This window comes from Nelumbo lutea, chromosome 3, assembly GCF_056320005.1.
Source record: "Nelumbo lutea isolate HS-2025 chromosome 3, American lotus-T2T, whole genome shotgun sequence".
NCBI classification, from domain to species: domain Eukaryota; kingdom Viridiplantae; phylum Streptophyta; class Magnoliopsida; order Proteales; family Nelumbonaceae; genus Nelumbo; species Nelumbo lutea.
Window position 1 is genome coordinate 65,468,872 of NC_142686.1, and position 15,138 is coordinate 65,484,009.

General features: G+C 40.7%; 1 non-coding gene across 1 annotated transcript; it reads right to left on the bottom strand.

Annotated features, from left to right (window-relative positions):
• Nucleotides 1-2,507: 2,507 nt before the first annotated feature.
• Nucleotides 2,508-2,614, bottom strand: LOC148865360 (small nucleolar RNA R71). Its single transcript, XR_016112116.1, has one exon. It is a non-coding gene; the product is annotated as a small nucleolar RNA R71 (small nucleolar RNA).
• Between the last annotated feature and the right edge of the window lie 12,524 nt (nt 2,615-15,138).

A 15,138-nucleotide genomic window follows, 5' to 3' on the forward strand; every position in this document is an offset into this window, starting at 1 on the left:
TTCCCATACAGTGAACCTCATTGGAGTTAATCTATCATCAACGATACATTTTATCATAAACAAAAATTGTTTAAATAAATAAACATTAAACATTGTGTAAAAGATTATTATATAAACTTATTTTTCTAGCATGGAAGTACATAATATCTACAAATTTGTCCCATACACTGGACTCATTGGAATTAATCTGTCATCAATTATACATTTTATCATAAGCAAATATTGTTTAAATAAATAAACATTAAACATTCTGTAAAAGCATATTATATAAACTTATTGTTGATATAATAAAAGAATTTCCTTTTTTTGAATTCAAATACACCATGAAAGTATCACCCACAAAAACAATTGCTCCAATGGCATCTATATTAGATATAAGTGTTAGAAAAAATACATATTTTTTAACATATTTATTTAAGATAAGAAAAAAACTAGAACATACCGATAAAAACATTTTTGCAATATGATCAAACGTAACAAAGTTAAACTTGTATAGGGGAATTCTTATGTAATTGCCAATACTACATATACTCTTTGTATTCCAAGTGAATTGTAATTTTATAGCAAAACATGTTAAAATACTTAGAATTAACACAATCAACTATCGACCCTGAAATATAATACACTATTAGATGTGTGCGCATGCTACACATTATTTTCATTGCTTTATACATGGTTTGATGATGATTTTCAATGGTTTTTACCCTAATTGAGCACAATTTCAGGAAACTAAGAGTTTGGGACAGTCTAGGGTGAAGAGAGCATGAAGACATGTTGATATGAAGGAAAGGGAAGCACTTCGGCCCATCAAGAAGAAAGGCTCAGCTAAAACCCTATGGGAGACACTTCGGCCCACCAAGAAGAGCAGCCCAACTGCAGTTCGGCCCACCAAGGAGAGCAGCCCAACCACAGCCCTAAGGGAAGCTCCAAAAGGCGGGTGACTTTGGAGAATTAAAAGAGGCTGAGGGGAAGATTATAAAAAGAAAAGAAAAAGAGGAAATTAGGGTTCGGACCCCTGAAGACAAAATCAAAGAGAATAAGTGCTAGAGAGGAGAGAAGGCTGTTGAATGCGAATTGAAGAGGAAATCAAAAATTGATGCAGAAATCCTAGGTTGTCTTCTTCTTTGATTCTGCAAATTCGGTAACCTAGATTCGATTAGGGTTTCATGGTTTTTCTTTGTTGAATCTTTCTTTCCTTCTTTCTATTATGCGAACCATGATGGATGTTAATTCTGATATGTAATTAATATTTTAAGCAGATCCGGTTGATTGTGATTCATTCTTGGGATTTCTTGATTAGGGTTTTAATCTTGGCTGAATTGTTCTTCTTTCATGGATTATTTGAATTGCTTGAGAAAGGGTTTAGGTAATCAGATCAACTAATCAAGAATTAATTTTTGATTAGGTAATCTTGGTCGAATTATTCTTCGTTTGGCAATCATTCAATTAGAATTAATTTCTGTCAAATTCCTTGTTCTTAATGCATCTATGGCAATTAAATTTCTAATAGAGATATAGGAATTGTTGCTCATAGATAGAGTGGGCTGTGCTCGAGAGAGGCTGCTCATACAATTAGGGTTTAGCCAACCCAAGACTGAATTCACTTCGTTTGGGCAATTTAATGATTTAATTGCTAAACCGGTTCTGCTAGTTTTTGCATGGAGTAATTCTTCTCATCATTAAAGGTGGTCTGATCCGAGAATGCTTAGTGTAGTTTGCTAATTAGGAGTTAGGTTTTTCTTTGTTTAATCTTTCGGTTTATCAGATAACAAAAGGTTGATTCAGTACTAGTAGTTGTTGGATCAATCCCTGTGGGAATGATACACTACTCATCATTATATTACTTGATCAGCTAGTGCACTTGCTAGTGTCTTCTAAACGCATCAAGTTTTTGGCGCCGTTGCCGGGGATTATCACAACAATATTAGGAACCATCTATTGATGTTAATCTGATTTTAATTTTGTGCAATATGTTCATGATTTGTGTGTTAGTATCTTTATGACTTTGACTTGTACAATTTATGACACCCAGAAGTGAAAAGGAGAGCATCACCTACAATCCAGAGATTGAACAAACTCTCCACCATCACACTAGAGCTTCTAGGCAAGAGAAAGCTGAAAGTACAAAGATGGCCGAGCAAAGGACCATGATGGACTATGCCAAACCAACCCTCACCGGGGCAGCCTCGAGCATTGTGAGACCAACAATAGTTGCTAACAACTTCGAAATGAAACCAGCAATCATTCAGATGATCCAGAACACAGTTCAGCTCTGCGGCCTAGCTAATGAAGATCCGAACACTCACATCACCAACTTCTTGGAGATATGTGACACATTCAAGCACAACGAAGTTAGTGATGATGCAGTGAGGCTCAAATTATTTTCACTCTCATTGAAGGACAAGGCTAAGACTTGGCTGAACTCTCTACCAGCTGGATCAATCGCTACTTGGGATGAAATGGCCAGCCACTTTCTATCCAAGTATTTCCCTCCGTCCAAGACTTCAAAGATGCGAAATGATATCACCACTTTCTCTCAGCAGAACGGGGAGTCACTGTATGAGTCATGAGAGCATTACAAGGAATTAATAAGGAAGGTCCCTCATCATGGACTTCCTGTATGGCTCCAAGTTCAGACGTTCTACAATGGATTGACTGAAGCAAAAAAGACTATTATGGATGCTGCAACTAGAGGATCCTTTAATACCAAGACCCCTAAAATTTCCCGTGCACTCATTGTGGAGATGGTTGCAAACAACTACCAATGGCATTCTGAGAGAGCCCAAGTTAGGAGATAACCCAATCTTCACGTAGACACCTATGCAGCACTATCTGTACAAATCGGTGCCCTCAGCAAGAAGATAGATGAAATGCAGTTGGCAAACATGCATGTTCAAACTGTAGTCTGTGAATGGTGTGGGGGAGGTCATATCAACACTGAATGTCAAGTTGGAAATCAGTTAGTGCAGTCCCCTGAGCAAGTAGATTTCGTAGGGAATTTGCAAAGGCAGCAAAGTAATCAATACCCTCGTGCATTCAACCCCGGATGAAGGAATCACCCCAATTTGTCTTGGTCAAATCAAAATGCGGTGAAACCCATCCCTCAAAATTTCACTCAGCCAGAAAAGAAATCTAATCTAGAGGAGTTGATGACCAAGTTCATAGCAAGTGCAGAAATGAGATTTTAGAACCAAGAGGCATCGATCAAGAATTTGGAAACTCAAGTGGGGCAGTTGGCACAGATGATATCCTCTAGAGTCCAAGGCACTTTACCCAACAATACCAAAGCAAATCCAAGAGAGTAGGTGCAAGCCATTACCTTGAGGAGTGGTAAGGAGCTGCAAGAGGTGGAGATGAAAGCAAAGGAAAGAAGGTAAAATGGGTGCAACCCTAGAAACCAAAAAGAAGGAGGAAGAGCAGTCTGATTCAAAGAAAGAGACAAGTCAACAGCCACAAGTACCATTTCCCAATAGGCTTAAGCGACACAAAATGGAAAAGGAATTCGGTAAGTTTCTTGAAATTTTCAAGAGTTTACATATTAACATTCCTTTTGCAGATGCCGCAATATGCAAAAGGCATTGTGTGATTTAGGAGACGTGGCTATTGGCTTATGAAAGGAAACTGGGAGTCGTGGCTATTGGCTTATGAAAGGAAACTGGGAGACGTGGCTATAGTTGCATTGAATAAAGAATGCTTAGCAATCCTCCTCAACAAGCCGCCTCAGAAACTGAAAGATCTAGGGAGTTTCACTATTCTTTGCACTATAGATAGTTTGAAAATTAACAAGGCATTGTGTGATTTAGGAGCTAGTATAAATTTGATGTCCTATTTGGTTTTTAAGAAATTAGGGTTGGGTGAACCCCAACCCACTAGAGTTGCATTGCAGTTAGCTGATAGGTCCATAAATCATCCTAGGGGAATCATAGAAGATGTGCTTGTTAAGGTTGGCAAATTCATTTTTCTAGTAGATTTCATAGTGTTATATATGCAAGAGGATGTTGATGTCCCACTTATCCTAGGGTGACCTTTCCTAGTTATGGGAAAGGCAATGATTGATGTCCAACAAGGGCAACTCAGCCTTAGGATTCAAGATGAGGAATTAATTTTTAAAATGTCTGATGCTATGAAACATGCACCTTCTTGTGATGATTCATGTTACATGATAGATGTCATTGATTATGCGGTTGGTGGCTGTTTTCAGGTTAACAGGTTGGCCGATCACCTTGAGCTATGCATACAAGAAGGAGAAGCCATAATGAGAGGAAACAAAGAGATGCAAAGCATGGTGGCCTACCTGAATGCCAATCCACAGTTTCAAGGGAAGGGGTTCATCAAGTTGGAGAGCTTGGAGAGACCCCCAATGCCGGAAAGCAAGCCTTCAATCGAAGAGCCGCCCACCCTTGAGCTGAATCAACTCCCACCACATATGGAGTATGCCTTCTTAGAAGCACCTTCAGCCCTACCAGTGATCATATCAGCAGCCTTGACCCCTTTGCAGAAGGAAAAACTATTACGGGTGCTATGGGAACACAAGACAGCTCAGGCCTGGAAGATAGCAGATATCAAGGGCATCAACCCGTCCATATCCACTCATAAAATTCTGATGGAAGATGGAAGCAAGCCCTCGGTTCTGCCCCAAAGACGCCTGAACCCAAACATGAAGGATGTGGTGAAGGCAGAAGTCATCAAGCTTTTAGATGCAGGCTTCATTTATCCGATCTCCAACAGCTCATGGGTGAGCCTCGTACAAGTAGTGCCGAAGAAAGGTGCCATAACTGTGGTACCGAATGCGAAGAATGAACTCATACTGACTAGGATGGTTACTGGGTGGTGAGTGTGCATAGATTATAGAAAATTAAACGAAGCCACTCACAAGGATCATTTCCCTCTACCTTTAGTTGATCAAATGCTGGAGAGGCTAACTGGACATGAGTTCTATTGTTTCTTAGATGGGTACTCAGGCTATAATCAGATTCCAATTTCACCAGAAGATCAGGAGAAGATCACCTTTACATGTCCCTACGGTACATTTTCTTACAGGAGGATGCCATTTGGTTTATGCAATGCTCTAGTAACATTCTAGAGGTGCATGATGGCTATATTTTTTGATATTGTTGAGAAGTTCATGGTGATTTTCATGGATGACTTTTCAGTCTTTGGCTCTTCCTTCGACGCATGTTTACATAACTTGGAAAAGGTACTCAAGTGTTGCAAGGAAACCCATCTAGTGCTGAACTAGGAGAAATGTCACTTCATGGTGCAAGAAGGTATTGTGCTTGGACATAAGATTTCATAGAGAAGGATTGAGGTCGACAGAGCCAAGGTGGAGACAGTTGAAAAGTTGCCACCACCAACATCGGTCCGGTCTGTGAGAAGCTTCTTGGCACATGTAGGATTCTATAGAAGGTTCATCAAGGATTTTTCCAAGATAGCTAAGCTATTGTTTAATTTGTTGCAAAAGGATGTGCCCCTCGAGTTCACAAAGGAATGCCTAGAAGCATTCACCATCTTGAAGGACAAGCTGATTAATGCCCCGATCATAATAGCAGCGGATTGGACACTCCCTTTTGAGTTGATGTGCGATGTGAGTGACTCAACAGTTGGAGCTGTTCTAGGACAAAGAGTGAACAAACATTTTCAGCCAATTTACTATGCTAGCAGGACCTTGAATGGAGCTTAACAAAATTACACCACGATGGAAAAGGAACTACTAGTGGTAATTTTTGCTTTTGATAAATTTTGTTCATATCTGATTTTGTCCAAGGTTATTGTGTATACAGATCACTCGACACTTAGACATCTACTTGCAAAGAATGATGCAAAGCCAAGGCTGATGATCCTGTTGCTGCAAGAGTTTGATGTTGAAATTCGTGACAAAAAGGGTACCAAGAACCTAGCCACAGACCATCTCTCCTGGTTAGAGGATTCATATTTGGAAGGGAATACAATCAGCACTCTCCGAGATGAGTTTCCAGATGAGCAACTCTATTCCATTCAGGTAGATACATCTCCTTGGTATGCTAATTTTTCCAACTATCTTGCTGGAAACGTCCTCCCCCCTAATCTTTCATATCAGTAGAGGAATAAATTCTTCTCTGATGTGAAACACTATTTGTGGAAGGACCCCTTTCTATATAATCTTTGTGCAAATCAGATCATTTGGAGGTGTGTTCCCAATGAGGAGATGGAGTGGGTGCTTCAATATTGCCATGACAAGGAAGCAGGAGGCCATTTTGGAGCCAACCACACCACGGCCAAAGTGTTGCAATCAGGTTTCTATTGGCCCACCTTGTTCAAGGATGCTCACAGGTATGTGTCCACATGTGACCAATGCCAAAGGACAGGTAACATCTCTCGACAGAATGAAATGCCTCTCACTAACATATTAATCTATGAAATCTTTAATGTGAGGGGTATTGACTTCATGGGACCCTTCCCAAATTCTTTTGGAAATAAATACATCCTAGTTGCTATTAACTATGTGTTCAAATGGGTGGAAGCTAGGGCTTTACCCACAAATGACTCTAGGAGAGTAGTTCACTTCCTCAAAAATCTATTCACTCGATTTGGCACACCTCGTGCCATAATTAGTGATAGAGGAACTCATCTCTGCAACACCCAATTTGAGTGGCTGATGCAAAAATATGGTGTCACGCATAAATTAGCAACCCCATATCTCCCTCAAACCAGTGGCCAAGTCAAATTAGCTAATAGGGAACTAAAAATATTTTTGGAGAAGACGGTAGACTCTTCTAGAAAGGATTGGTCAGTCAAGCTAGATGATGCATTGTGGGCATATAGGATAGGACTGCATACAAAACACCCATTGGCATGTCCCCTTACAGGTTGGTCTTTGGAAAACCATGTCATTTACCTGTTGAACTTGAGCATAAGGCATATTGGGCCCTGAAACTCTTAAATTTTGACTTGCAGGCCGTAGGTGAGCAGAGACAAATGCAGCTATATGAGATGGATGAATTCAGATGTGCAGCCTACGAGAATGCCAAGATCTACAATGAAAAAACCAAATGATGGCATGACAAGAATTTATTGTGTGACTTTCAGGTGGGACAGCAATTATTATTGTATAATTCATGCCTCTAGTTGTTCCCAGGCAAGCTGAAATCGAGGTGGTCTAGACCTATCTCCATATCACAAATTTTTCCTCATGGAGCTGTAGAGGTGACACATCCAACACAGGGCACATCTAAGGTCAATGGTCAACGCCTCAAACCATATATAGTGGATGGAACGGTGCCTACCCCATCAACTATATACCTAGACGATCGTTGATGCCACTAGAATGTCGAGCTTCAGACAAAAAACAAGAGGCAACCCAATGCTGATGAGTAGTAGTTTTTTTAAGTGTTTCATGCTTGAACATACTACATGGAATTCTTTTAAGTGTTTGTGAGGATATTCACCTGAAAGTCCACGAAAAGTAGGGAGTAAGTGTATAAGACCAGATTTAAGTTCGAAAGGTACCGCTAGATCTGCATATTCGATATAGAGAGGTTGTTGGTGTAGATTCGGTGCGGCTAGCTCTCTAAGGGTTCTCTCTTCATTATTGACCATGACTTCTTCTTCAAGATGATTGGATGGCTCAACGATTTCTGTAGCTGACTTCACTCTGGGAGTTGGGAGTGATGCTGATTGGTTGCGGCGTTGCTTGGCTTCCTTCTTCAAGCGGCGAACTGTGTTTTCGATCTCAGGGTCGTAGTGGAGTTCACCTATAAAAGAAGAACAAGGCATAAACCAAGTAATAGGAAATAAATCTACTTAGGATGCCAATCCCCGGCAGCGGCACCAAAATTTGGTGGGTGTCGAATCCAACCAAAGATAAATATTCTTCCTCCAATTGAATAATTTGTAGATAATGATGAGCAAGGTCGTCTCCACAGGGATTGGGTGGATTTATTTCCAAGTAATCGAAGTAGGGGGGTTGTGCAGATAAGGACAATAAGATGAAATAAGGAAAATAATAGGAAATAAAGAGATCAAATCGATGGTAGATAGCTTCTGGTTGAAGGGACAAGTTCAGCATTGATTCTTATCATTGATCCTTGATGCAAAGATTGATTCATATGTTTATGAATAAATTGGCTATAGCCATTAACAAGCTCTAACAGCTAGCCTCTACTCGTATTATTCGACAACCAAAACAAGCTCTTTGATTGTTTCTCTTATTAATAGACAATCCTAAACAAGCACTTAGGATTTAATCTATTAATAGCATTAAGAGGGGAGAAACCCAATTCTGGTCAGTGATCTCACAAGCTTGGACCGTTTAAACCAGATCATACATTTTCCTGACATAGATCAAAAACTTTTTCGCAATCAATTTCTATTAGTTGCCACCATGATTGAACCTACCAATCATATACGAAACTAGAGATTCAATTGGCCATAGATTATTTTCATTGAGTGTGCAAGGGGCCCTTCTTGCTTAATCAATAAAAATAATCCTCACAGTTAATCGCAAAAAACATATGAATACCCATAAACAATGAACTGAAATAAAAATCAATTAGATCTCACAATGTTACATAATCAAAGCTTCCTTAACCCTTCAACCAGAAATAAAAACTTACAGACACTCCATGATGAAATCGTAGCTTCCAGATGAGAGGGGTGTGAACTCTACTTCTTCCTCCTTGGTTGCTGATGTCTCTCTCTAGAGGCTGAAGCTCTTCTTGGAGGATTTGATGCCTTGGGTGCCAGTCTGCCCCCTCTTTATATAGATTTGGGGAGAGGGCTGTTCTCCAACTCCCTTTAGGAAATAAAACTGGAAAGTCCTAGTCTAATCTGAACTTATCCTATCCTAACTCAATCTCTTATCATTCTAGGATTATAGTTTGAGAATTTAAATTTGATAAAACTCTCTTTCCTGAGATTACATTCAACTTCTATTCTAATTTGACTCTTGGTTCTTGAATTCGAGCTGGGCTTCTTTAACAATTTGGGCTGCTTCAAGGCTCTTTTGCGAAATGGGCTTTAGATGTGAAATGGACCTTGCTACGAAATTGCTCCAAATTTGGGCCTCAATTCATCTTACATTCAGACCGATTCTGCCAAAACCCAAAACATAAAGGTTGTGGGCCTTTTCCTTATCTTTCCAATGCTTCTTGAATTGTACAAATGAGACTCCGGAATTGAGAGTTATGCCCAGATCACTGATCGGTGCCGAAACTATGCAAAATCATCCGATTAGCCTTTTCTTCCAATCGCCTTCTTGCTTGCCCTGAATCGAAATACAAGAGTAATGAATCCAGTTAGGTACCAATTAAGTGTAAAATACTGAATATTGAGGGATAAAGATATGGCAAATTTTATTCTCATCAAATCCCCCATTCTATTAATGGTCGTGTAAATAGAATGGGGCATGACATTTATCGAAGCTCCTAGGTCTAGCATTGCTTTTTCGATCTAGACATTTTCTATTTTATAGGGAATGGTGAACATAACTGGATCCTTGCATTTAGGGGGTAGTCTTTTCTGGAGAATGGCTGAAACATTTTCTCCTATATGGACTTTCTCATCATCTTTCAGCCTTCTCTTAGTAGTGCACAACTCCTTGAGGAATTTAGCATAGCGGGGCACTTGCTTAATTGCATCAAGGAGGGGGATGTTTACCTCAACCTTGCAGAATGTCTCGAGAATGTCCTTGTCTTGCTCCTCCCTCTTGGATTTTGTGAATCGGCTAGGGAAAGGTGGAGCGATGACTACGGGTTGGGGTGGCTTTCCGCTTGAATCCATTTGGCGAGATGGTGTCTCTTTTTTGGTTGTGTCTTTGGATGCTTCTTGACTGGGATCATTCAGCCCCTTCCCGCTTCACAAGGTGATTGTGCTAGCACTCTGTTTCGGGTTGGTCTTGGTCTTGGAAAGTAGCCTCCCTGATGATTGAGATTCCATTCGACTCATAGTTGTTGCTAATTGGCTGACCTGATTCTCTAGGTTCCGGATGTTTGTCCACATTTCCTATTGAAATTGTTGAGTATTAGTTGCAAGTGCTTTCACAATTTCATTGAGAAACATACCTAGATTGGAAAGACTATGAATATGGTGGAACCGGTGGCCGAGCTTGATGTTGGAAGCCAAAGGGCTTGGTTCCATAGTTAAGGTTGGGATGATCCCTCCATCCTGCATTGTAGGTATTCGAGTAGTGATCGTATCTCTTTTGCAGGAATCCTCCAACAGCATTGGCTTGTTCATAAGGTTTCATCTTGAAGTGTAGGGCACATGTCGGTTGGATGTCCCAGAGTTGAACAAATCCCGCAAGTCTTCACCGTTTGCATGTTACTTGTGGCCAAATGACAAACAAAAGAGGTCAGGCTTGCAATTTTTTGTTCTAGGGAGGAGATGTTTACCTCGTTAGCATGGGTTGCTGGAGGGTTGAGCCTATAGTCGATCTGTTGAGAGTTGGCTGCCATGTTTGAGATCAATTCTCTTTCTCGTATAGGAGTTTTGTTCACCAACACTCCTTGGCTTGCTACGTCGATCATACTCCCATTCATTGGCAATAACCCTTCATAGAAATGTTGGATAAGGAGTTGATCTAGAATCTGATGTTGCGGACAGCTAGCACAAAGCTGCCTAAATCGCTCCCAGTATTCATAGAGAGTTTCTCCACTGAATTGTCTTATGCCACAGATCTCCTTTCTGATGTTAGCAGCTCGGGAGGCAGGGAAAGTACTTCTCAAGGAATTGCCCTTTCATATTGTTCCATGTGGTGATAGAACCGGAGGGTAGGTAGTAAATCCAATCCTTAGCTTTATCAGCTAATGAGAAAGGAAAGGCACGTAGCTTGATCTATTCCTTGATAACACCTTGAGGTTTCATGCTTGAACATACTACATGGAATTCTTTTAATTGTTTGTGAGGATCTTCACCTGAAAGTCCACGAAAAGTAGGAAGTAAGTGTATAAGACCAGATTTAAGTTCGAAAGGTACCGCTAGATCTGCATATTCGATGCAGAGAGGTTGTTGGTGCAGATTCAGTGCGGCTAGCTCTCTAAGGGTTCTCTCTTCGTTGTTGGCCATGACTTCTTCTTCAGGATGATTGGATGGCTCAACGATTTCTGCAGCCGACTTCACTCCGGGAGTTGGGAGTGATGCTGATTGGTTGTGACGTTGCTTGGCTTCCTTCCTCAAGCGGCGAACTGTGTTTTCGATCTCAGGGTCGTAGTGGATTTCACCTATACAAGAAGAATGAGGCATAAACCAAGCAATAGGAAATAAATCTACTTAGGATGCCAATCCTCGGCAACGGTGCCAAAATTTGGTGGGTGTCGAATCCAACCATAGATAAATATTCTTGCTTCAATTGAATAATTTATAGATAGTGATGAGCAAGGTCGTCTCCACAGGAATTGGGTGGATTTATTTCCAAGTAATCGAAGCAGGGGGTTGTGCAGATAAGGACAATAAGATGAAATAAGGAAGATAACAGGAAATAAAGAGATCAAATCGGTGGTAGATAGCTTCCGGTTGAAGGGACAAGTTCAGATTTGATTCTTATCATTGATCCTTGATGCAAAGATTGATTCATATGTTTATGAATAAATTGGTTATAGCCATTAACAAGCTCTAACAGCCAGCCTCTACTCATATTAATCGACAACCAAAACATGTTCTTTGATTGCTTCTCTTATTAATAGACAGTCCTAAACAAGCTCTTAGGATTTAATCTATTAATAGCATTAAGAGGGGAGAGACCCAATTCTGGTCAGCGATCTCACAAGCTCAGACCATTTAAACCAGATCATACATTTTCCTAATATAGATCGAAAACTTTTTTGCAATCAATTTTTGTTAGTTGCCACCATGATTGAACCTACCAATCATATATGAAACTGGAGGTTCAATCGATAATAGATTATTTTCATTGAGTGAGCAAGGGGCCCTTCTTGCTTAATCAATAAAAATAATCCTCACAGTGAATCATAGAAAACATATGAATACCAATAAACAATGAACTGAAATAAAAATCAATTAGATCTCACAATGTTTACAGAATCAAAGCTTCCCTAACCCTTCAACCAGAAATAAAAACTTACAAACACTCCATGATGAAATCGCAGCTTTCAGATGAGAGGGGGGCGAACTCTACTTCTTCCTCCTTGGTTGCTGATGTCTCTCTCTAGAGGCTGAAGCTCTTCTTGGAGGATTTGATGCCTTGGGTGCTAGTCCGCCCCCTCTTTATATAGATTTGGGGAGAGGGCTGTTCTCCAACTCCCTTTAGGAGATAAAGCTGGAAAGTCCTAGTCTAACCTGTGCTTATCCTATCCTAACTCAATTGCTTATCTTTCTAGGATTACAATTTGAGAATTTAAATCTGATAAAACTCTCTTTCTTGAGATTATAGTCAACTTCTATTCTAATGGGACTCTTGGTTCTTGAATTCAAGCTGGGATTCTTTAACAATTCGGGCTGCATCAAGGCTCTTCTACGAAATGGGCTTCGGCTGTGAAATGGGCCTTGCTGCGAATTTGCTCCGATTTTGGGATCGAATCCGTCTTTGATGCGGACCAATTCTGCCAAAACCCAAAACATAAAAGTTGTGGGCCTTTTCCTTATCTTTCAGTGCTTCTTGAATTGTCCAAATCGGAGTTCGGAATTGAGAGTTAATCCCAGATCACTGATCGGTACCGAAACTGTGCAAAATCATTCGATTAGCCTTGTTTTCTTCCAATCGCCTTCTTGCTTGCCCTGAATCGAAATACAAGAGTAATGAGTCCAATTAGGTACCAATTATAGTTCATGATAAGTTGATTGAAGGAGGGGGAAAGGTGTTTAGAATGGCATCAATCTTGGTGACATGATCAAGCCCTGATGTGAGAGCCTCTAGTTCATTGATGTAGCCCATCATCTTTATGAAGGGATAGGAAATCCATCATATGGACACCCAAGATTGCAGAATAAATGGGGCGAATTTCATAAATTTTTTCTTTCCCTTCAAATGGGAATCGAATTCCCTATTTTCTAGGATCATTCTTGAACCATAAACTGAACCAGATCTGAACCAAAAGGAGGAGAGAGAGATAATACCTGATACAGAGAAATAATATCTCTCAATGGAGGTGTTCATGCCCAAGGTAGATACCAAAATCTGCTCCCACTAAAGATGGCGCAGTGCAAGGTGGAGCAGAATCAGCAGTGTCCTTCCTAAGAACCTGATTCTTCCCAAGAATCACCTAGGCGGCTTGTGAATACAACTCCTACCAAACTTTTCTCTGAAAGATTGGAATCAAGATCCAATCTTGATTTCTCCCAAGGAATGGAGATCGAACTGCTGTAGGCGGCGGCTACAGGAAGGAGGTAGCTAAAGAGAATTTGCAGGGTGCAGAATTCACTTTTCTGTGATCTCAACTTTGAAGACAAGACTGCTAGTTGTCTGTTGTGTTGGATGTCTAAAGGCTGCTGCCCCCTCTTCCTTTTATAGACTTAAATGAATCAGCTCCTAATCCCATTAGGAGTTGCTAACCCAAATCATATCTGGATTAGAAGTCCCTTTAAGATAAGGGATAATCCTTATCTTATCTGTGGATTAGATCAGTCAGCTCCTAATCTAATTAGGAAGTCTCAAATCTAAATCTCATTTAGATCTTGGACTCTCTGAGTGGATAGGGTGTGGGCCCAATCCTATCAGCTGATCTTATCTTAGAATTTGCCCCTTAAAGACTAATCAAATTAGCCCAGTTCGAAATGAGCTTAAGGCCCATTTAGGGTTATGTATTCATTAAGCCTTCCAAACTGTTGCCCAGTTGGGCTTCCTTGTATGGTGTGGGACCCAAACATTGATCTACACATCAGCCACATGGGTTCAGCCTAGCCTTTGTTACAAGGCCTGGCCGAATACACTGTTATGGACAGTGCACCCCCTGAAATCCATCAGATGGGCTCTATGGGCCCAACACTTACCCTAAGTGGTCCCTGGGCCAAGCCACCTTGTAACACCCAGGGACTGTGGGCAGATGCAAGAGTAGCTCATTAGGTATTATCCTCAATGGTCTTACACTTAACCTCTCAGCCCATAATGATCATACACAGCCCGACAAGAGAGGACCTCTCTCTTGGCTGCAAGGAACAGTGTTGCACTCTCTCAAGTATGGATCCCGAGAATTAAAACCTTTTGCAAATCATTTCGAAACCATAATTTATATACTTTTATATCTCATATAAAATATATTTTGCAAAACAAATTTCAACGATTGAAATCGACTGCCGGTAGTCTTGGTTTCTATCAGTGAGAGTGCATCCCCGATCATTACCTTTGTCTGACAAAGGGGCTGATCCTGTCACTATGATCACCCACTCAAATGAATTATCAGACTGTCCCAACATACCCAGGTTTTGACCCCCGCTAAGGATCTCACTGATTGGTACATCAAAGATAGCCCAATCCGACACCTAGTGCAGCATCATAATCGAGTCTAGGGGTCGGGTGTAACTTTCCAGTTTTGCCCATCAATCTCCAAGGTCCAGGGCATCACTGGAAATCTGGTCTAGTTCAAAGATTCAATTAATCCCACACTGTATGTACCTAGGGTCTCACCCTGGTAGCTGAGACAAGCCACCAACTAACTTGGTGGCACCATAGTGTCAGCCTTGTCAGGATAGGTCTCCCCAGACCAACCCACTGGCTGTGAACATTCTAAAGTAACACGAGTCTCATTAAGTGTCCAGTTTAAGGGTATTACATAGAAACATACCAAGGGAACATGAATCAAATATGCACTTTTATTCATTTACAATAAAATCATAAAGTACATCATTTTGATTGAAGCTAAGGGCATACAAAACTGTCTAACAGCTCCCACTTGCACTTAGGTCCAATCAGGTATTAGCCGGAGTCCCATACTTTCCACGTGTTTCTCAAACACTTTCTGTGAAAGTGGCTTAGTCAATGGGTCTACCACATTATCCGCTGATGCTACCTCTTAATATCATCCTCCCGTATGTCCAGTGTTGTCATACAATAGTGGAATGGGTGATGTGCTGAATTCCAAATTCAGGAATGAACACCTTCATTCAAAAGGCAGCCTCACTTACGGCAATGCGCTCGGCATGGGTTGTGGACTATTAATTTGCTACTCAAGACCCCTATTTGCTGACATTCAGAAAATAGCACACGATCCT